We start from the raw sequence: 21,866 nt of genomic DNA, 5'->3' as shown, positions 1-21,866 counted from the left end.
GCAACATATTGGTACAACATTACGCCAAAGGACGGGACGTCCCCTTCAACCGCACCTGCGAATGCTATTTACACGTACCGAGTCGGAGTGAAGGGAATCAACACTACGCAGCCAACCGACAAGGGAACATATAACAGATATGAAGTGGGAGATCCAGTGTGGGTGCGGCCTCCAGGAAATCGGTGCACCGACAAGTTTAAGCGAGGACACATATCTGGAGTGATTAGCCAGCAGTCTGTTTTGGTCGATGGAACCCCACGACATGTGCGAGATCTTCGCCCAGCTACCGAGGTGCGTCATACAACTACAGAAGAAAGCAGTGAAGCGTCTAGCGATGAGCTGCCGATGCACGGATTCAGTGAGCCCCTTCCAGAGACTGATAGCGATACTTCATCTGATGAGGCGGAACCAGATCCAGAGCCCGAATCTGAAACAGTGAATGTACCTCTTCGCAGAAGCACACGCACTAAAAGGCCACCCCCCCAGTGCTCTCTATGTGATCATCAGATCAGGGGGGAGTGTAACGTGCATCCAGGAGATAAGCGCCCGCGTGTTTGCGTGTTGTGTGGGTATGTGGGAGAGACGGATGAGGGGAAAAAGACTTACCTCGAGACCAGCTCAGCGTTACCGACCAAAAATAGAAAAGAAGGACCAAGATGGCGACCGCCGTCTTTTGTAAAGTATGATGTCTCGCAAAGTCACACGAATTCTCGGAATATGCAAATTTAGCCGGCCTAGAACGACGATAAAAGCGGGTGAGGGGAAAGACGTGGGGAGTGACGATTGAGTTGGCTGGGGAATCGTGTGGCTGTTGCTTCTTGTGCCGTGTTGAGGATATCTTACCGTGTTAAAGGGAGAGTCGGGCGCCATCTTGAATTTTTCCTTACATTTTTTTTACTTACAGTTACTGCTGTATCCACCTCCAAATGTACCGCTCCAGGTAACTGACCCAATTCCTCCTTAAATACATCTCTGAACTCGTTTATAATGCTGTCAGAGCTCTGGCTGCTGGATTCATCCACTTGGGAAATTTTGGCTATCATTTTGAACTGGTCCTGGTTGATTGTGATGAGTGGCATCTTCTGAATTGCATTTGCTCCCAGTAAAGGATGGAAATGCTTTTTTACAATGACAAACTTAACTGCATATTTTTGTCCAGTTGTGGGGTTTATCATTTTGACTCGACACTCTCCCAATGGCTTCACTTCTTTTCCATTCCACATGACCAGTGTCTTATTTGAAGGCTCCAGTGTTTTCCCCATTACATGCTTCTCATTCAGTATGTTTACTGATGCTCCACTGTCAAGCTGAAAAATAATTGGCTTTCCTTTCACCATCATTTCCGCTTTTATCACCTCATGATTCACAGCGTTAACTTTTTCTTTTATTGTTACACTGTCTACCTGCCCATAGTCTGAAATACTACTACTGGCATCTTGATCCTCGTATTGTTGCGTTTTGACAGTCTACACCTTCTTTTTCCTTGCTTGTCTGCCTTTCGCAGAAAAATGATTTTTTCCATTACAGTTGTAGCATGTCTTGCCAAAACGCAGGACATACTTCCTTGTTCGGTCCATGTTGCAGTGTACACGCTCTGCATTCTCTCACAGTTTTTTCCTCTGGCTTTTTCTTGTGTCTGAACTCCACTCGGTTCACTCTCTCAGGCCTTAGGATACTGGCTTGTAACGTAGCATTTTCAGACAGCATGCAAATGTCTATACATCTTTGTAAATCCAGCTGTCTTATTTTAAGTAACTCAGCTTGTGTCTGAGGGTTACGTATTCCCAGCACTACTTGATCTCTGAGTACTGAAGAAACGCAATTGTCACAAAAATTGCACGTTTTTACTAACGTCCGAAGTGCCGTAATAAAAGATTCCACGGTCTCCGTTTCTCCTTGTTTTCTCGTGTGAAAAACATAATGCGCGTAAGTTTCATTTGTTTCCCCTATAGCATATTTATCAAACGCCTGAATAATTTCCGTAGGCGTTCTTTCATCTTCGGGTGTTGAAACGTGAAACCCGTAGTACACTTTCAAAGCATTATCCCCCAACGTATGAAGCAAAAGTGCAGTTTGATATTGTATCGACTGGGTTGTCAGATACGTAATAATAGCATAATTATGCCATTTCAGCTTAAATAGCTTCCAATTCTCTGTCAAATTCTGCTCCATACAAAGAGGTGGTGGTGGTCTTATGCCAGCTACCAGTCTGTTTATTGCACTCATGTCTCCTTCCGACATTTTTTTTCTTCTCCTCACCACCTCGTGGCGTCGTAATTTTCACACCCAAAAATTAAACGTTACTTATCTGTTTTTTTTTTCTTTTCCTGATACCTTTCCACCATTTTGTTTTTTCTTCTCTTTATTGTACATCCCACCGCCATCACCATGTTTCATGTGTGAGGATGCCCACGGATAAAATATAACATAAAACCAGTCGTTATGTTTACTCGGCAACCATCTTTATTTAATACTCTTCTTACACCGGTCACCTCCAAGGGGCGTTACTCCAAACGGTGTAACAGTAACACCTGTTGCTGTTCATGCAACATATACTTCCAAAATAAACTATTAAAGTTGTATAAAAAGTAATAGAAATATTATTTTTTTATTTAAAAAAAAAAAAACAGTAATGAAATTAATTGAATTTTACGAGTTGAGTATTTTTCAATTTTTAAAATTTAAAAATCTATCAAAATTTTTCTATTGATTCTATATTTACGATATTTTCAGGGTCAATGTGAAATTTTATGCTCTTTCCAATAAACTGAATATAATATTTTAGACAAACGATTTTTTTTAATCCCCCCCCCCCATTTGGAAATGTCTATTAAAAACTAAATAATTTATTTACTCACCAAAGTTTTATATATCACAAATTGAAGATAAAAGATCAATAAATAATATATTCAAATTTAAAACAAAAAAAGTAGTGTTTTTTAGAAATTTACCTGTGAAGTCCGAAGTTTAAAACCTTTTTTTTTTAATCACGTTGGGTTTTTTTTTTTTTAATGAAACCTTGGTCCTTGCTCCTTTAATTGAAAAAAAAAATAGGGTTTGAATTACATTTTTCGAGTAGTTATAAGCTTGGAAAGACAGGGTGTCGAATTATTCAATATTTTTCACAAAGTTTCTGACACATGCACCATTATTCGAGTAAACTCAACGTGATGGCGGCGAGGCTACGATAGTTGCATGTTCCTTCTATTTCGGCTGCATGTCTCAAACCGTCTGAAAAAGTAAAGGCAATCCAAAAAAGCTTGCCAAGCTCATCGCTGGTGGTTAAAAACATCAACCAATTTGATTGGTCTTAAAAAACAAAGACAGTGTGTTGCCAAATCAGCCGATCAGGGTGTGGCTTATAATTGTAGAATTTCTCACACAATTAAGTGAAAAAAAAAAAAAAAATAATAATAATAATTTATGCTTGTTTAAGCGGTGTCAGTAACATTTTTCCCTTTCCATCGTGCAAGGGTTAGAGACTATTTTGCAACCTAAAACACACATCTGTCGAACCGTGTTCCTTTTATGCGATATAGGAACCGACAGTATTTTGCCACCCAATCTCCAATTTTGCCACAGTCACTGCTGTCGGAGAAGCGGAACAATTTTACATTAGTAGGTGCTTTTCAAATGACACCTGTTTTGGTCGTCCATTGTTCCATTATGCTCCTCTTATTTGAGTTGATTGTGTGAAATAGTTTCGCCATTTTTTTTTTATTTGGACTACTGTTATCGTCTTGGATGTTAACAGTGGTCCGACTAATCCAAATAATAATGAAATGTTCAGTCTTAGAAAATAAACCTAATTTGTGTATGTGTGTGTGTGTGTGTGTGTATATATATATATATATATATATATATATATATATATATATATATATATAGGGTGTGTGTATATATATATATATATATATATATATATATATGTATATATATATATATATATATATATATAGGGTGACCCAAACAAAACGGGCCCTGTGTACACTTTATGTGATATCTCCATTATTTATTCACCGATTGCCCTTATTTTACATGACATGGCAGAATCAATGACAGTGGGAGCTGGGACAAAGAATACACTGTGTTTAACTTTACTACAAGACAGACTCGTTTAAGAAAACCCAGGACAGTTTCATGCATCAGTTCGGATGGGAAAAGGCGCCATCCAAAAGCAGAATTCAGAACTGGGTGGAGCACTTCAAGAAGTATGGGACCGTGGAGAACCTCAACGCTGCCAGAGAGAACCGTCCAAGCCACTCGGGACGTCCCAAGAAGCGAACAGTCGAGCTGGTCAAAAGAGTGAGAGAGTCTCTTCAGCAGAGTCCGAAACGCTCTGTGCGTAAGCGAAGTCAGTCCCTCGGTATGTTCCGTGAGACTTGCAGGAGATTGCTGGTGAACGATATCAGGGCTTACCCATACAGAATACAGATGCTGCATACCTTTACAGCCTCAGACAAGAAGCAGAGGAGGTCTATGGCAGTCAAGATGCTCGGGAAGATCGAGGAGACACCAAGTTTCCTTAACCTCCTTTGGACCTCAGATAAAGCCCACTTCCATCTTGATGGAAAGGCGAACTCCAAGACAAATGTCTTCTGGGAGTCCTCCAGACCCAATGAAGTAGCCACCAAGCCCCTGCACTCTTCTAAGTGCATGGTGTGGGCTGCAATCTCGACCAGAGGCATCATCGGACCAATCTTCATCAGAGAATCTGGCGCAGCAGTGACAGTCACCAAGGAGGTCTTCAAGACCTTTAAGAGTGAGCTCCAGACCATCTACCTGTCGCTCATGAGCAAGTTCTGGTTCCAGCAGGACGGAGCAAGTTTTCACACCTCAAACCTGTCCCGAGATTATCTGAAAGAGAACTTCGGAGGCCGAGTGATCAGTCTCAAGACTGATTTTGAGTGGGCACCCCATAGCCTGGACCTAAGCCCCCCCCCCCAGATTTTTTTCTTTGGGGCTATCTTAGGGACAGAGTCTACGCAGGGAAACCCAGAATGAGATGAGAACCATTACCAATTCGGTCTGTAAGAAACAAACCTGTCCCAAGATTATCTGAAAGAGAACTTCGGAGGCCGAGTGATCAGTCTCAAGACTGATTTTGAGTGGGCACCCCATAGCCTGGGCCTAAGCCCCCTCCCTCCAGATTTTTTCCTTTGGGACTATCTTAGGGACAGAGTCTACGCAGGGAAACCCAGAACCATCACGGAACTCAAGGAAGCCATCAGGGAGGAGATGAGAGCCATTACCAATTCGGTCTGTAAGAACGTCATGGACAACTTCGGGCTGTGCTGCGTGCGCCTCAAGAAATGCACAGAGATAAATGGAGGCCATCTAGAAAATATGCTGTAGAACGGAGAAAAAATGCCAAATACCCTAGTGTTTTGATGTGATGTTTTGAATATAATAAACTAGTTATGACCAAAGTTTCATTTCATTCAGACAAAACACTAAGAAACGGGGTCTAATTAGAGTTGGGGCCCCGTTTTTTTTTGGGGGGGGGGTCACCCTATATATATATATATATATATATATATATATATATATATATATATATATATATATTAATGAATTGTATATACAAAACTGTATTTTACAAAAGAAATCCCAAGTCTTAAGTATTGAAAATATAACCTAAACTTGACAGAAAAACAATGCGGCACATTTAACTAATGAAGGAACATTTCTACACGAGGAACAAAATAATGATTACACCGTCTTACGGAGACCTTAATTCATTCTTCTTTAGCAGTTGATTTTTTTTTTTTTTTTAAATAATTTTAAGTTTAAATCGTGTTTTTCATCTTTTAATTCTGATTCCTTTTTTATTTTCATATGTTTTGTTTATTAATGAATTGGACACACAAAACAAGAGTTGTATAAATTTATAAATCCTAACAAACAAAACAAATTTTCCTGATTTAAACGCAAAAGAAAACAAAATGAATTTATCCATTCCCCCCCCCCTTATTGAATTCCATGCGATGAAAGGTAAGATTTTTCGTTTTTTCTTTGTTTTTTTTTTTCATTTAAAAAAATTCCATTCAATAAATGGTATTTATGCACTTATTGAACCGTGCTAAAATAATAACGTTATTATTTCGAAAGCCGTTTTTAACATGGGAGAGGGGGATGTTTTGTGACTATTCTGTACTTTCACCTAACAATTTAATAAAAAAAAAAATAGATATCTAACAACTTTAATTTAACGTGAAAATACGACTTTAAATATAGGACGTGCATTATTGCATACCCAATAAATTTCAATATAATCTGAAACATAAATGAGTTAATTGTTATTGCAATAAAAAAAAAAATGTAATGATTCCGCTATGCTTTATAACAGACGTGAATAAAAAGGTATGAATCTCCGATTAAAAAAAAAATCCTAAAAACATTATTCAATCTGACATTTAGATTTTTGTCATATTTACCATAAACGCAATAATTTAATTCGAATTGTTAGAAAACTGAGCACAAAAATTGCTGCTTTTTCGGTTTTGTAGTAAAAAAAAAAAAAAAAAAAAAATGAATGTATTTATTTTTTGCGTTTTCATGAAAATAATGCATCGTGAATTGTAACAATAAAAAAGAATAATTAATTTTTTCAGAAATATTACGAAAAAAAAAAGGGTATTTTTTTTTTAGATTAGGTCCACCTCCACAATTTTCTTTTAAATGACGACTTTTAAAATTTTTCCACTATGCTGAATACGGAAATCGCATTGAAATTTTGCAGAAATAAGTAGTTATTGAGATATAAAAATTGTATTATGCATTGTATTCTTTGGCGGTCATCTTTGTTACGTACGTATATTTGTTTATGGCGCGTGCACGTGCATAAAGCAGATAGCCGCCAAAGAATACAATGCATAATACAACTTTTTATATCTCGATAACTACTTATTTCTGCAAAATTTCAATGCGATTTCCGTATTCAGCATCGTAGAAATCCTAGAAAAGTCGTCAGTTAAAAGAAAATTGTGGAGGTGGACCTAATCTAAAAATTTACCAAAAAAAGAAAACTCCTTAAGCTTCATATTAATGAAATCGATATAACTCGAAGAAAAATGAATCTCTCCAACTACCGATTTTATCATTGAATTAAGCATTGTTTATTTAATATTTTCACACAAAACATTATGATTGCAAAAAATATTTTTTTTTTTTAGATTACATTTTTCGTGCAATTTTTATATGTAAGATTCTAATATTTTTCTTGCTTTAATAAACGTGTAACTTTCAGCATAACATAATTTTTATATAATCTTAAAAAATTTTTTTTTTTATTTAAAAGTAGGGGCACAGAAAAATAATTAAATTAAAAAATCGTAAAAATTATACAAACGTTTACAATAGAAATGTACAAATGAACGGCTGGGAAAAAAGAAAACCAGCACTCCTTACCTCCCTCTGACTATCTGACATAATTTTCAGACTTTCTAACACTTTGGACTTTCCTAAGAACCACGCTTAGACGACTTCGTTTGTTTTTGCTTGAGCAAAGCCAGAATCTCTCACTTTTGGGGGCTAATTAAGCTATTTTTTGTACAAACAAGGTGTTTTTATTTATTTAATTCAATATCTTAAGACGTATTTTTGCTTCTGAAACAGACTCAGAAAACTAATATTTATCTTTCAAAGGATTTTTACAGTGAATTTCTTTAGCTTCAAAGTTAGCTTAATTTGTGAGTTTCTGAATGTCGCTGTGAAAACATTTTTCATTATAACTAGGTTTTTTTTTCACGTCTTCCAATATTTTTTCCTTTCAGAACGATGTTAAATTTGAACTCAACCTCAGATCAAAAGTCTCAAACTCAAATCCAACTGTTCTCTTCTCTCTGCACTTTCCACACTGACCCCCAAAATAAAGAAGACGGCTCTTTTATAGAGAGACCCAACCACATCTCATTTGCATACCCCCTCCCCCCTCTCGTCACATCACGTGATTTTCAGTCCATAAATACCAGGGGGCGGCCATTTTTATTTTCTCTTTTTGTTTTCTTTCCTAACACGAGCCACACGATGCATGAGGTAAGGTTCTTTACTTTTAACCACACACCCACTTGATCTCTAAGATCAATAATTAGTATCATAGTCTGCCATCCACGCTGGGCATCTTCATTCACGGTGTGATCATCGAAGAGGCTCTTCTTCAGACACTTCAATATCAGCATCAACCTCCTCTTCCTCTGATGGCAAGGAGACTCTCCGTATATCTAAAATGTGATGAGGCATTCCGTCAATCGCTACCTTGTTTTTGGAGAGTACTTCAGTAACTGTAACATTTCCCCAGCGAGTTGTGCAACGAGAATTAGGTGGTTTCACCCACACCCCCTCTCGTCACATCATGTGATTTTCAGTCCATAAATACCAGGGGGTGGCCATTTTTATTTTCTCTTTTTGTTTTCTTTCCTAACACAGGCCGCACGATGCATGAGGTAAGGTTCTTTACTTTTAACCACACAGAAATTTATTTTAGTCTTAAATCTTTCAAATACAATCAAAACGTAGTCGGAATCCTACAAAAAATTATGATAAACCGGCTTTCAAGAATATGTCCTGCTATCTTTTTTCCACTATTATTGCCTGTACTTAGTTTTTGTTTTATCTAAATTACAGAATCCTCCTTTTTTTAAAATTAAATTGTTAGATAAAATTCAAATTAGTAAACAATGACCCTCTTTCCCATTTTAAGAATGGCTTTCAAATAATGATGTTATTATTAAAGTTTTTTTATTTGAAAAAGAACAAAAACCATGGAGGAGTAAAGTATGTTCTCTTCCCAAATCTAAAATTGAAATAAAAAGAATTGAACCTTTATTTTATTTAAAACAACAACAAAAAATAAATAGGATGGCACGTTTTTTAAATAACAAAAATTAGTAAAGCTGACAATAATAGTTTGACACGATATTTTCTTTATTAAATTGTTAGGTGAAAGTACAGAATGGTTAATAGCACGTGGGTTCATTTGAAGGAAAAGTCACTGATGACAGATCGATACTTCAGACCATAAAATGTCTCTTAGAGATATACATAATCATTTAGGTTAAGTTCGGCTAAAATCCCTCTAAAAATATTTATGCTAAAATCCTTTTCAAAAACGTAAGAAAGTCCAAACAAATATTTCCACGACCTTCTCTTTCCCACCTGCTACAAACTATTACATGTTTCATCGACTGTTAGCTAGTGGATATTTCTAAGGTAGTTGAAATGTAATAGCAAAAAATGTTTTGAATTTTGGGTAAATATTTTTGTTTAATTATGCTTTTTGTATGACGGTAACATTTTTTTGTGTGCGTGAGTGGGGTCATTTTTAATGAACAATTAAAAATTATTTTATCTATTTTCATAACGATATCATTTTTGGTTCTTATGCACTTATGTTACCGGGTTATTTTTTATAATAATATTTTCAGGGTTTATGATATCTTTTGTATTAAGTTGTTAGGTAAAACTTTAGGCTTAAATCATAATAATTTAAAAGCACCCTCGTTTCCCCATTTTAAGAATAAATTTTTAAATAATTACGTTATTGTTTCAGCATTGTAATATAAGTGCATAAGGATCTCATATTTTTAGAGGGTTGTGTTATATTACAAAACTGAGCATATGGAAAGCAAGAAAGAGACAAACGAAAGCTTAAGTTTAAACATTTTATTTAAGTTTAAACGATCGTGAAACGAACTGTTTGGTGTGTCAGGATAAATTTGAAGGAAGAGGCGGTAGTGGCACATTGGTATGAATACTGGTCGGGTGTTCAGATGAACTCGGCAGCAATCTAAGTTACTGTCAGGCTTGGTGAGGGGCAGCGATGGCAGGAATGTGGCTTAGCATGTGGTGATCCTTAATAGCTGGTTTCACTAGCAAGGGGTTGGTGAGTGGTGGTGATCTGGCAGCGGTGGAAGGGGAGTAATCTTCAGGGCTTGTATCAGAATCACGAGTGAGATGGCGGCAGTGTGGCGGTGCTGCCTGTGCAGTAATTTGAGCATCTGGTGTCGCTGGCAAGGGGTTAACTGCTACTGGCTGCTAACAGAACAAAGTTCACAGCTTGCCACACATGAGCTGATGCTTTTATAGTCACGAAGTGGGCATAGTTGTGAGCAAAGAGAGTTTTAATCGCTGATTTGCGTTTTGCTTTTTAATTGTGTTTGTTTTTTGTGCTTTAATGCGTTGTAGGGAATCGACTGTTTGGTGTATGTATACATTTGTTATATCGATTTAAAGCTAAGAAAGTTGTGAATACAATCTAGTCGGTGTTGTACTGTTGTAGTGTTTTGTGAAATAATTATTTGTGTTTATATGCTGCAGAGTGGCGTTTGCTGTAATGTTTGTGTTTTGTATTTTGGTTTTTCTTTTAGTGTACGGCTTTATCTAGCAATTTACTTTGTTGAAGTGATGTGTGAGTTATTCTATTGATGTGTGTGCATGAAAAAATGGGATTTGATATTGTTGTGTGTATTTAATGTGTTCATTTGTGTTGTATCGATGAACAAGCTTTGTCTTAGCATCGCCATTATTATCGCTGTCGATACTCCTGCTGGTTTCTGGTTTATTCATGTAAACATGGAGGGATATGCGATATAACAATGCCCTCCCATGTCTCGATCATATTTACATGATAAAGTCTCTGAAACGCACGGGGAGTTGTCCCCTTGTTTTTTGCTGGGATTTTTTATAGGAAGGTAAAGTAGGCGTGGATCTGTAAGTCGGGTATGATGTGTCTACGTTGTGGTGTCTGTTGCTGCAGATACAGTGGTTGCTGTTGTGTTGGTAACGGTTGTAACTGTTGCTGTGGTTACTTCGGTCGTATGATGCTGGCTGTGTGCGTTGAAACTCCTTGGGCGGGTGTTGGAGTCTGCATCTGTATTTGAAGCATGGAAGGTCTTTGAGGTATCTCTGACATATGGGGAAATGCCGTTTATGAGCGTTGTATATGTGATGACTGCTATTGGGTTGGGTTGGACGAGGCATCACATCTCGACCTGACCGAAGGGAAAATGCTGGTCCTCCTCTTCTGATACACTGTCGTTTGTTGTTGTGACAAGGGCTTGTGCTTCCATGCAGGGCAGGTGTTGATATCTGCAATTGCATCTAAAGCAGGGGAGACCTTTGAGGTATCTCTGGCATACGGGGAAACATTGGTGCTGTTGACGAGCTTCTTGATGCTGCTGTTGGTGTGGATTGATCTGCTCGCTAGTGCTCATACAGTTCGGGTGAGGGTGTCTGTTGGGTCGGGTGTGTTGGTTCCTTGGTTTTCTCTGATTCAAGTGGTATTTTTGAGAGAGAAATGCGGTGTCTTGGAGAGTGGTGAAGTCGGATTTTACACCGCATTCCAAGTATCTTTGAACCTCAGACGCTATGCCAGTTGCGGTATAGTGGCTGTCCATCGTCTTGACGAGGTGGGGGTAAATGTTAGAATTCCACGCTTTGACTTTTTCGCTCATAAGCATTGTGCCTATGATCGAAATTGTCAAGAGATAACTCGGAATTCTTGTCCTTCTTAAATTTGTTCTTGATTTGCACGGCTGCTTCTCTAAGTGTATTTTCAAGTTGGCCTGCAAAATCCATCAGTCTTCTGTCTTCTCGCCGTTCTAGGTCCCAGGCTTGGCTTAAGTGCTGAAAAATGGTCATCTAGCTGCCGTGGGTTGCTAGGAGATATTCCTTTAGGAGGGTGAAGGTGGCTGTATCTTGCTCAGAGTTGAGCATCTGTTGGAATATGCCTTGATCCAATACGTCTTTTGCAGACTTAACAAATTCGACTTCAAGGCTGGAGTAAGATTCTAGCTCTGATGCGATGTGAATCATATATATTTTGTTTAGTGTAGTAATAAACTGACTCACGTTATTTCCTGGGAGGTTTTTTGCTGTCTCATGGCATCTCGAATTGTTTGTTGATGCATGAGTAATTTATAATCGTTGTCAGCCAGTGTGGTGGTTGCTGTTATTGCGGCTGATTTTAAGGCAGTTATGATGGTGTCTATGCTTAATTTTAAACGTTTTATTTAAGGTTTAAACGATTGTGAAATGAACTGTTTGGTGTGTCAGGATAAATTTGAAGGCAGCGGCAGTACTGGCGCATTGGTATGACTGCTGGTTGGGTGTTGAGATGAACTCAGCGGCGATCTAAGTTACTGTCAGGCTGGGTGAAAGGGGGGCGATGGTAGAAATGTGGCTTAGCTTGTGCAGTGATCCTTAATAGCTGGTGTTGCTAGTGAGGGGTTGGTGAGCGGTGACGATATGGTGGCGGAGGAAGAGGGGTAATCTTCAGGGCTTGAACCAGAATCATGAATGAGATGGCGGCAGCGCAGTAATTTCAGCATCTGGTGTCGCTGACAGGGGGTAACTGCTACTAGCTGCTGACGGAGCTAGTTCACAGTTTTCCATGCATGAGCTGATCTACTGGTTGTGAAAAAAGCTGACGCTTTTATAGTCACGAAGTGGGCATAGTTGTGAGCAAAGAGAGTTTTAATCGCCGATTTGTGTTTTGCTTTTTAATTGTGTTTGTTTTTTGTGCTTTAATGCGTTGTAGGGAATCGATTGTTTGGTGTATGTATACATTTGTTATATCGATTTAAAGCTAAGAATGTTGTGAATGCAATCTAGTCAGTGTTGTACTGTTGCAGTGTTTCGTGAAATAATTATTTGTGTTTATATGCTATCGGAGTGGTGTTTGTTGTAATATTTGTGTTTTGTATCTTGGTTTTTCTTTTGATGCACGGCTTTATCTGGCGATTTACTTTGTTGAAGTGAGGTGCGAGTTATTCTATTGATGTGTGTGCATGAAAAAATGGGATTTGATATTGTTGTGTGTATTTAATGTGTTCATTTACGTTGTATCAATGCACAGGCTTTGTCTTAGCATCACTATTATTGTTGCTACTCCTGCTGATTTCTGGTTTAGTCATGTAAATATGGAGGGATATGCGATATAACAGAGGTATCAACCATTTTTTTTATTTCTAAAATCTTTAACTCTTTGTAGAACAGCACACATATAATTAGTCTTAGTACAATTGCATAAGAATCGAAAATTGCAACTTCCGGCTCAGAATGTGTTCAGCAGTCAACAGTGAATAGCGAATATCAGTTCCCTATGTAGTTAACTCATGAGAATCAAGGTCGCCACATATTTTAAAGTGATTTTTTTTTCACTGAAAATTTGTATTTTATTTTCATTAAAAATATATACTATTTGTTATAACTGAAATATTTTCTTTTTTTACAAATCACCCAAGAAATATTTTTAACAAAATTTATACTTTCACCTAACAATTAAACAAATTATTTTTTTTATCTCAAAGTAAGAATAATTAACACAATCCTTGATTGAACGTAATATAGTGGGCACTGTTTCATTATTCATTGTTGATGCTGAATGCATTCATTATTTGATTTGATCTCAGTTTTTATTCGTAGCCGGTAATATCTACTTATATTATCAATAATAATAATAATAATAATAATAATAATAATATAGTTTTTGCATTGCATATGTATTTAAAGAAACTCTCCTCACTATGAAATTGGCATAAAACAAAAATGTTTTTATGGCGACATATGTGTTAACTGTTACACACAAAAATGGTTACATTAGTAATCGTAAATAATGTAGGTAACATTGTTATGTTATATTTACAGATAAACGTTATCTGCAACCGCTACATTGTTAATATGTGATAAAAGATTAATAAAAGTAATGCTATTATAGTCATCTGATCTGTAATTGTAAACAAAAAAATGAAAAATTGTTTGTAGAACATGCTAAAAGAGTAATTAAAAAATATACAAGAATTTTCTAATGCATAAGATGAAAAAAAAAACGAAGCCTTTTTCTTCGCCTTAAATCATAGTCCCCCATATTTGTTCTTCCATACTTTTGCAATGAAGCCTCATGAAAATGAATGCAGTGGGCATTATAGCACGTTTGCAGCACATTACAATTGTTTATACATAGATTCTAAAGATCGAATCCTCGATAATTCCTAGCCATTATTTCTTTCTCATTTGCATAAATTTTAAAATATTTTGTTCTATTAATTATGTGCCTTGCTTGGAATGACTGCGAATTTATTATAAAATCCTTGTTAAATAGTGAAAAAAGAGCCTCAAAACAACCTTAAATGCGTTTTGATTTAGTATAAATGCACCATAGGAATCAAGTGCATAAAAATATTTGGAAAAGTTCTTTTTATGAAATGAATGAAAAGGTTACTTTCAAATTTTTGTACAATGTTTCGACCATTAAGAAAACAGATAGAGATAATTAAAGATTGAAGAGAATTGTATATGCATGTGTGTGTGATAGCCACCCTACACTTTCTGACCATGATAAATTCAAGTTAATTTAAAAGCATTTTTATAACAGAATAATCCCGATTAACCTTATACCTCTTTTCACATAGATATACCAAAAAGTTGTTAATTGGATATATATCTGCTAATGAACCCTGTACGCACTAATACGTTTAAGATTTAGGGGAGCTATCACACACGCATATATATACCTTTCCCTTCGGTTTTTATTTTCTCTCTGTTTTCTTAACCCCCAATCCCAATATTTTAGGTAGAGGTTCTAAAGATTAAATCCTCGAAAATTCCTAATCATCTTTTCTTTTTCATGTGCATTATTTTTTATTTTCTTCTATTAATTATGTACCTAGTTTGGGATGAATGAGAATTTATTATAAATAGCGAAGAAAGCGCCCCAAAACAATCTTAGGTGCTTTTTTATTGAGTAAAAATTCACCATAGCAATCAAGATGCTGTTTAGCGCATAAAAATCCTATTTTGAAAAGTTATCCTTATAAAATCAATGAAAAGGTTACTTTCAAATGTTTATACAATGTTTCAGCTATCTCCATAAGGGAAACAGGCAATATACAATATTTGATATATAAATACTGAATTATTTAGATGCCAGTTTATTAGAAATACCTTAACATTAATTATGCAATTAAGTCAACGGTTGTTACACTAAAGGTTACAGAATTTTAAAAACTTTTAAATGAAATTATTTAAATCAAACTTTTTAATGGCAGAAAAATATAAAATAACTGGCTTATTCTGATTTTTCCGAATGTTTTGTGGGGTTTTGCGACCAAGATTGACTTTTGTGTACATTGATATTTCGGCATTAAATGAGATACATCTTGATGGTTATTCACAACCTGAAGAAGTAAAAAAATGTTTTTTAATTCCATAACAAATGGAAAACAGAAAAAATACTCGACAGGAAGAAATGTAGGTAAATTTATCACATGGTTTTCCTTAAAAGGAGAATGGATTCCATATTGTTCATTAAATAATGTTTTCTCAACGTTTGATGAGAGGCCGTTCTTATGAATATTTTCAAACTATATAAGGTTTGTAATTGTCCGAACGGTCATGAAACAATTGTATCATATAATGAAAATACGTAACTTGTTGCTATCAATCCGATCTTTGTTGTCTTGATTTTGTGAAAATAATATATATATATGTGTGTGTGCTCATTTTGTCACCTCGATGCTAATCAGAAAAAAATGCTTGTTGTAATTGTCTGTAGACTATATTCTAAGAAACGCTTGTACTGACTGGTTCTGTTTCAAGTTAAAAAATATCTTTTCTCTGTCCCATATGCATTTTTCGATTAAATCAATTCAGAATTTGTGAGTTTTATTCAATGATAATAATAATAATAATAATAATAATAATAATAATAGTAACAAAACAATTCTAATATATAAACTACGATACTAAAGATCTTGATTTTAATGTGTTTTTTTATTTATTTACAGATGTTCCTGCTTGAACTACATTCCAAGGGATCATCATTTTCTTAAAAAATTGATCAATAGAAAATTATTGGCTTGTATTTGGAAGACAATGGAGACATTTGTACGAAAATGTACTTGTCTGGATGCTACTATTTAAAAAAATCTCTGAAATAGTGGTGAAAATAACACATGTCAAAGATAATATAATGCTGTCCAAATTAATAAAATAAAAAACTTTATTGAACAACAAATCACAGAAAAGTTTATATAGTGTGAAAAACCTAAGAACTAACAATTGTCCCTTACAGACATAACACTTGATAAGTGTTGTATCATTGAGGAGTAAGTTAAGTTTCTCAAGTTTACTTAAACACATGTAAATTTAGATAAAAATTATAAGATGAAAATGTCATATTATTCATAGCTACATTGATAATCTTGTCCTAAGAACAATCGTAGTGAATAATGTCAGCGTACAATGAGGAAATACAACAGTTTTGTGACATATGAGGATACTAGTGTTCTTAAAAATGGTCGGATATATGGGAAAACGCACATTCTAATGAAGTATTCTTTGTTCTAAAAATCGATGTTAGTGAGGCATAAAACCTCAAACTATGGAAAAGCAACATTCTTCTGAATTGTGTGACTATGTGTGTTCTGAGAAATCAAGTTTATTGAAACATATGAGAAATCGCACTGTGAAAAAGCTACTTTCCTGTGAAGTATGTGGATATACTTGTTCTTTTAAATCAAATTTAGTGAGACATATTAGAATTCACACTGGGGAAAAACCACATTCTTGTGAAGTGTGTGGACATTCTTGTTCTGAAAAATCAAGTTTATTGAAACATATGAGAATTCACACTGGAGAAAAGCCACATTCTTGTGAAGTGTGTGGATATTCTTTTCCTGAAAAATCCAAGTTAGTAAGACATATGAAAACTCATACTGGAGAAAAACCATATTCTTGTGAAGTTTGTAGATATTCTTGTTCTGAAAAATCCAAGTTAGTGGCACATGTGAGAACTCACACTGGGGAAAAGCCATATACTTGTGAAGTATGTGGATATTCTTGTTCTATAAAATCAATGTTGGTGACACACATTAGAAAACATACTGGTGAAAATCCACATTCCTGCGAAGTATGTGGATATTTTTGTTCCCAAAAATCAGATTTAGTTAAACATATGAGAACTCACACTGGTGAAAAACCCCATTCTTGTGAAGTTTGTGGATATTCTTGTTCGGTGAAATCAGCCTTAGTAATATATATGAGAACTCACACAGGGGAAAAGCCATATTCCTGTACAGTATGTGAATCTTCTTTTTCTCATAAACCAAGTTTGGTGATACATATGAAAAAACACAATTAATGAAAGCCATATTCTTGCAAAATATGTTCATGGTCTTTTAAGAATTCATGTTATGAGAATTTCAATATAGACAAATTGAAAAAAAATAAGACAGAAAAAATCAGAAAACTATTTCAAATCACTATTGCTATAAGAGGCAGTATAACCTGAAACAAAACTGAAAGAACTCATGATTGACGAAACTATTCCCAAGGACTATTGTCATAATAGAGCACAAGACAATATGAGGAATTTGAGAATTGTTTACAAACGACAAAATCTTTGGAAAAAATACAAATCCCGTTGTTTGTGGAAGCAAATGGCTGCGTAAAAGTCTTAGTAAATAACTAGGCACAAATCTATGTAAGACCAAGGTGTTTATTAACAACAGATATCAGCTATGAAATGGGCGATGTTTATCTGTTAAATGGGCCTTCTCATATATATAAAAAATCGTAATTAAATCAAATATCAGATTCAAGAAATGACTTAGTTATCTTCTAACTGATGTAACTGATAAGAGTAAAAAAAACAATGTTTGAGTAAAATAAATAGCAAACAATTCACAAAAGGCATATTGTTACACGCTGTCAATATTCCCATTTTCTCATAAATAAAGTGTTCTGAAAGTGCTTTTTTAAAGTCTTACAAAATAACGAGACAGAAATCTATGGAAGATCAAGCTTTTCTGAAACAACATATCTGCTATGAAATAGACGAGGTCTATCCGTAAATAAGCCTTCTCATATATATAGAAATCGTAGTGAAAGAGTGTCTCAAAGAATTATTCTTAAAGGGATGGATGTTTGAGGTAGCGGGTGAATATCTGCCATTTTATAGTATTCCCCATCCACAAATAGAAACAAAATAAGAAAATTAAATAGGAAAATAAAAAAAGACCCAGTAGATATTAGATATAGCTAAATGGAATGAAAACAAGGATGATTTGACACAGCTAGGAATAACGCCTGGAATATTAAAGATAGAGTTAGATTATTCCAGTATCATTAAATAACTGCATAGCTTATAAAAGGTGATACAACCATCATATCCTCTAAAATGGTGAGACACTATGCCTTTAAATCCAGAGAAATCCTAAGTAACAGAACGAAAAAGAAATTTTTAATAAGTGTCAAGGTGAAGGAAAAAAGGTTTCGACATGAAAGGATATCTGGCAAAGAGTTTGAAGCTTTGTAACTTTGTGGACAGACACAGGATGATGGGAATTTTGCATGCGATGAGTTGCAGTCGTAGACTATTTCTGCAGAGTCTATGAAGTGTGCAAAAGAGTCAGCACTGGGTTGTAGTTCGTGTCAGTTGCAAATGTGTGTGTATGTTTGCAATGCAAGGAATGTTTTTGTCCGTAGAAAGCACTTCAGCACATAGTATGATGCCAAAAGGACAATGCCATATCGTCATCCCATAAGATAAAGTCGTCCACACAGCGAGCCACACGAGGAAACCTTCTGTAATGGTGTCGAATCTCTGTGTAACCATCATTGGATGCTTGAAAACCTTGGGGGCTCGCAAATACCTGTATCTGCCCCATCCTGTTATGAAAATGGTGGCATCCTATGCTTTCACAGACAGAAGAACACTGTGATATTCGTCCCAGGCATCCAGAATAATTTTCTTTTTTCCTGGGGGTATCGTGTTCACAAGATTGAATGGAGAGGGTGTGTGCTGTGTTTCTCATCGTGTCGCTTTAAATTTTGAAGGCCGACCGTTCTACATAAGCTGCCGTCATTTTTGGGCACTGTGATCATTTTTGAACACCATGTCGTTGGTGTCCCTGCTCCCTGCTGACACTGGTTCAATGATGTTCAGTGCTACATCTGCATCAAGCTGGGATTTGACAGCCTCTTTCCAGTGGTGGGGGACAGGGATTGGTTTGTGAACAGCCTTAGGTCGTTGGTTGTCAAGGAATGTGATAGTAAATGGTTCTTGCGTCATGGTCTGCAATTATTGGTGCATACATGTATTAAATGCACTGCTGGCAAAGTGGCATTTGATCTATTTCTCCTCAATAATCAGGTGTGGGGGGAAATGTCAGCTTGTCTGGTAGTGGTGGGCATGGTGATCTGTATGGGCATCTGCAAGGGGCTAACATTTGGTCAGTTGGTTTGGGGTCCATCTTCGTTGTGGCTACCAGACTACTAAGTTGTGCTAGAAAGTCGTTGATAATTTTTAGTTTTTCAGGGCCGTTTGTGATATATACATGCCCTTAACCCTTGGGCTGGTGTATATCACCTCCGAACATGCTGCCTTACTGTGACATCATGGCATTTAAATCCCCATGATGGGCAGGTTGTCATCATTAACGGCACGTAACCGGTGCCTAGTGCGCAGCAGATATTCAGAAGTGCACCCAAGATTGTTTAATAAGTCCACACCAGCTGAACATGTCTGAGCTCCTGTGTCTGCCATGGCGGGCAATTGGACGGGTTGGTGTTTCATATTTGTATGTCTGAATTGTCTGGAGTGTTGGTGGGCCTTTGTATCTAATGTGATGGTAATATTGAAAAATGGAGGTGGCTCTAGTCGGCCTGGTGTGAACTTGTTGTTGGTCCATGCACCATGTGGGATCCCCTCTTCTTCCTCTAGTCATTCAGGTTGCACAGTCATTGTCAGTATGAATGAAGAATCTTTATCCTGGCTGTCATTTGTGTAGTCTCCCGTTATGGCATTTGACAATGCTGTGTCGTGGAATGTAGTTGAGAAGTAGTTCTCTTTGCCACATTTTAGGCATGATTTGTCCCAAGCGGGGCATTGTCTTCGTCCTTTTTGGTGTGTCTTGTGTCCACAACCTTTGTATTTGCCATCATTATGTTTTGTCTTATTTGGTGGTGGAAACTTTTTTGATGACGCAGATTTAAATTGGGACACTTGTGTGATCTCTGCTGGTCGGAACTGATTTGATGCTCTGGCAGTAGATTCTAGAGTCAAGAAACGCCTAGTTAAGTCATTTAGAGTTGGCAGGGAAAATATCTGCTAAAGGTTTGCTCTGGTGGGAAGTGTCCTGTAATCCGGCAATGATTTGAGATTTGATCATGTCCTCAGAAAATGACATTGCACTTGGCTGATTGCCACAATTGAAAGCGCGTCGCTTGTGATTTCACCCGGAAAATAAAATAGTCTCCCCATCACTTTGCTTCATTACAAAAAATTGCTGACGGTATACCTCAGGATGGGCGGTTTTCACTGCAACGGATTTAATATATTCTAGCAGTTGTTCCTCTGTGGTATTATTCAGGGCATCCGGGCCAATGAAGTTGAACAACATTTCACTAACAGATTAACTGCATGCAGACCGTAGATCGTTTCGGACTTCTGTGGGGTTGGTAGTTGCGTCATCTCTTTATAATGAAACCATATATCCTTAAAAATGACCCATTTGTTGTCTGACGAGTCAGGTTCTATCACTGGTCGCTCGGGTTTCATCTGTGAATGGCGCGACAATGTCGTGGGGGCGTGTTGCTCGGTAGGCAGAAGGCGTGCCATGAGGTTCGTCATCTGTTCTTGCATAGCGAGATGTTGCATTTGTAACATGAAAGAAGTTGGGTCGATTTCTGTGTATTTTGGTAAAGCTTTGTTTGGGTTAGACATTTTTGTGTTTAACTAGAGTGTCAAAGTGTATAGAATATGTATAGTGACTGGATATTAAATAAGTGGATATTAAAAAAACAAACAAAGAAACAAATAAAGTTTACCACGTGGTGAGGGTGTGTCCTTCGTCATTCTTACATATTTTCATGTTTCTTATTTAGGATGGGTCGTTGTATTTTTCCTTTGTTTTGTTATTTTTTTGTTTTTATCCGACTCCTGACACCATGTATAGTTAAGAAAGAAGAGCCTCACTCATAAGGGAAAGACAAAAAGACACGGTAGTTAATCTTGATAAGCCATACATGTGTACCTTTATTGGGTCTGCCATGAGTCCTTTTTCTCTCTCCTTCCTGGATAGTTCGGGTCAAGGGTACATAACTCGGTATTATGTTTACAACGGGGACAGTTCTTATGTTTCCCCAAAAGTTGTATCAATTTGTTAAAGAAATCTTAACAAACAAAACACATTTTCTGTTTTGAACATGAAAAAACAAATTCATCCTGCTAATTTTTCGTATTAAATTTTTAGAATAAAAGCTAAGAATTAAGATATTTTTTTGGCATTGTAAAAAAATTCGCTTACTATTACCTTATGCTACAACAGAACACCGACTATTCTAATTTGTTTTTAGGGGTATTCGAGGTCGCTGACAACGAATCTGATAATCAAACACGTCACAGATTTACCGTTTGCATGATATTAAACTCTGGACACTGAAACCATTTTGCTCCATCTAACCACCTTCGTTAACACTACAGCCAAGCGTGTTTGTGCACACGTGCATGATAAGGTGATTTGTCACACCGCAGAGGAATCTTTAGCAGACATTTGAAGCAATAAGAAAGTTTTTCAAAACAAATGTCAGTCCGACAATCTCAATAAATGAAAACAAATGTGGTTCATTTTTTTTACGTAGTTTTCAATTGATCTAAAGAATTAAGTTTCCACGAGTGGTTTCCAAAAACATATTTTTATGTTTTTCGTTCTTTTTTATAGGAGGGGGGGGTCAATTATAAGATTTAACAGGTGCTTCTGCAGTTTAGTTAACCGCTTGGGGGTATTCAATTATATAACTTAACAGGTGCTTATGCAGTTTAATTAAGCGTTTACGGGAGGTTGAAAGGGCGGGATGAGGCTACC

At 36.4% G+C, this 21,866-nt stretch overlaps 1 long non-coding RNA gene across 1 annotated transcript; it reads left to right on the top strand.

The window, feature by feature from the left end:
• Nucleotides 1-5,717: 5,717 nt before the first annotated feature.
• Nucleotides 5,718-21,628, top strand: LOC145258359 (uncharacterized). Its single transcript, XR_013864097.1, has 2 exons — nucleotides 5,718-5,994; nucleotides 15,786-21,628. It is a non-coding gene; the product is annotated as an uncharacterized LOC145258359 (long non-coding RNA).
• The last annotated feature ends 238 nt before the right edge of the window (nucleotides 21,629-21,866 follow it).

This window comes from Euprymna scolopes, chromosome 33 (genome assembly GCF_053919585.1).
Source record: "Euprymna scolopes isolate OS-2025 chromosome 33, ASM5391958v1, whole genome shotgun sequence".
Classification (NCBI taxonomy): Eukaryota; Metazoa; Mollusca; class Cephalopoda; order Sepiida; family Sepiolidae; genus Euprymna; species Euprymna scolopes.
Note: the sequence above shows the minus strand (reverse complement) of the source record. Positions and strands in the feature narration are given on the sequence as shown.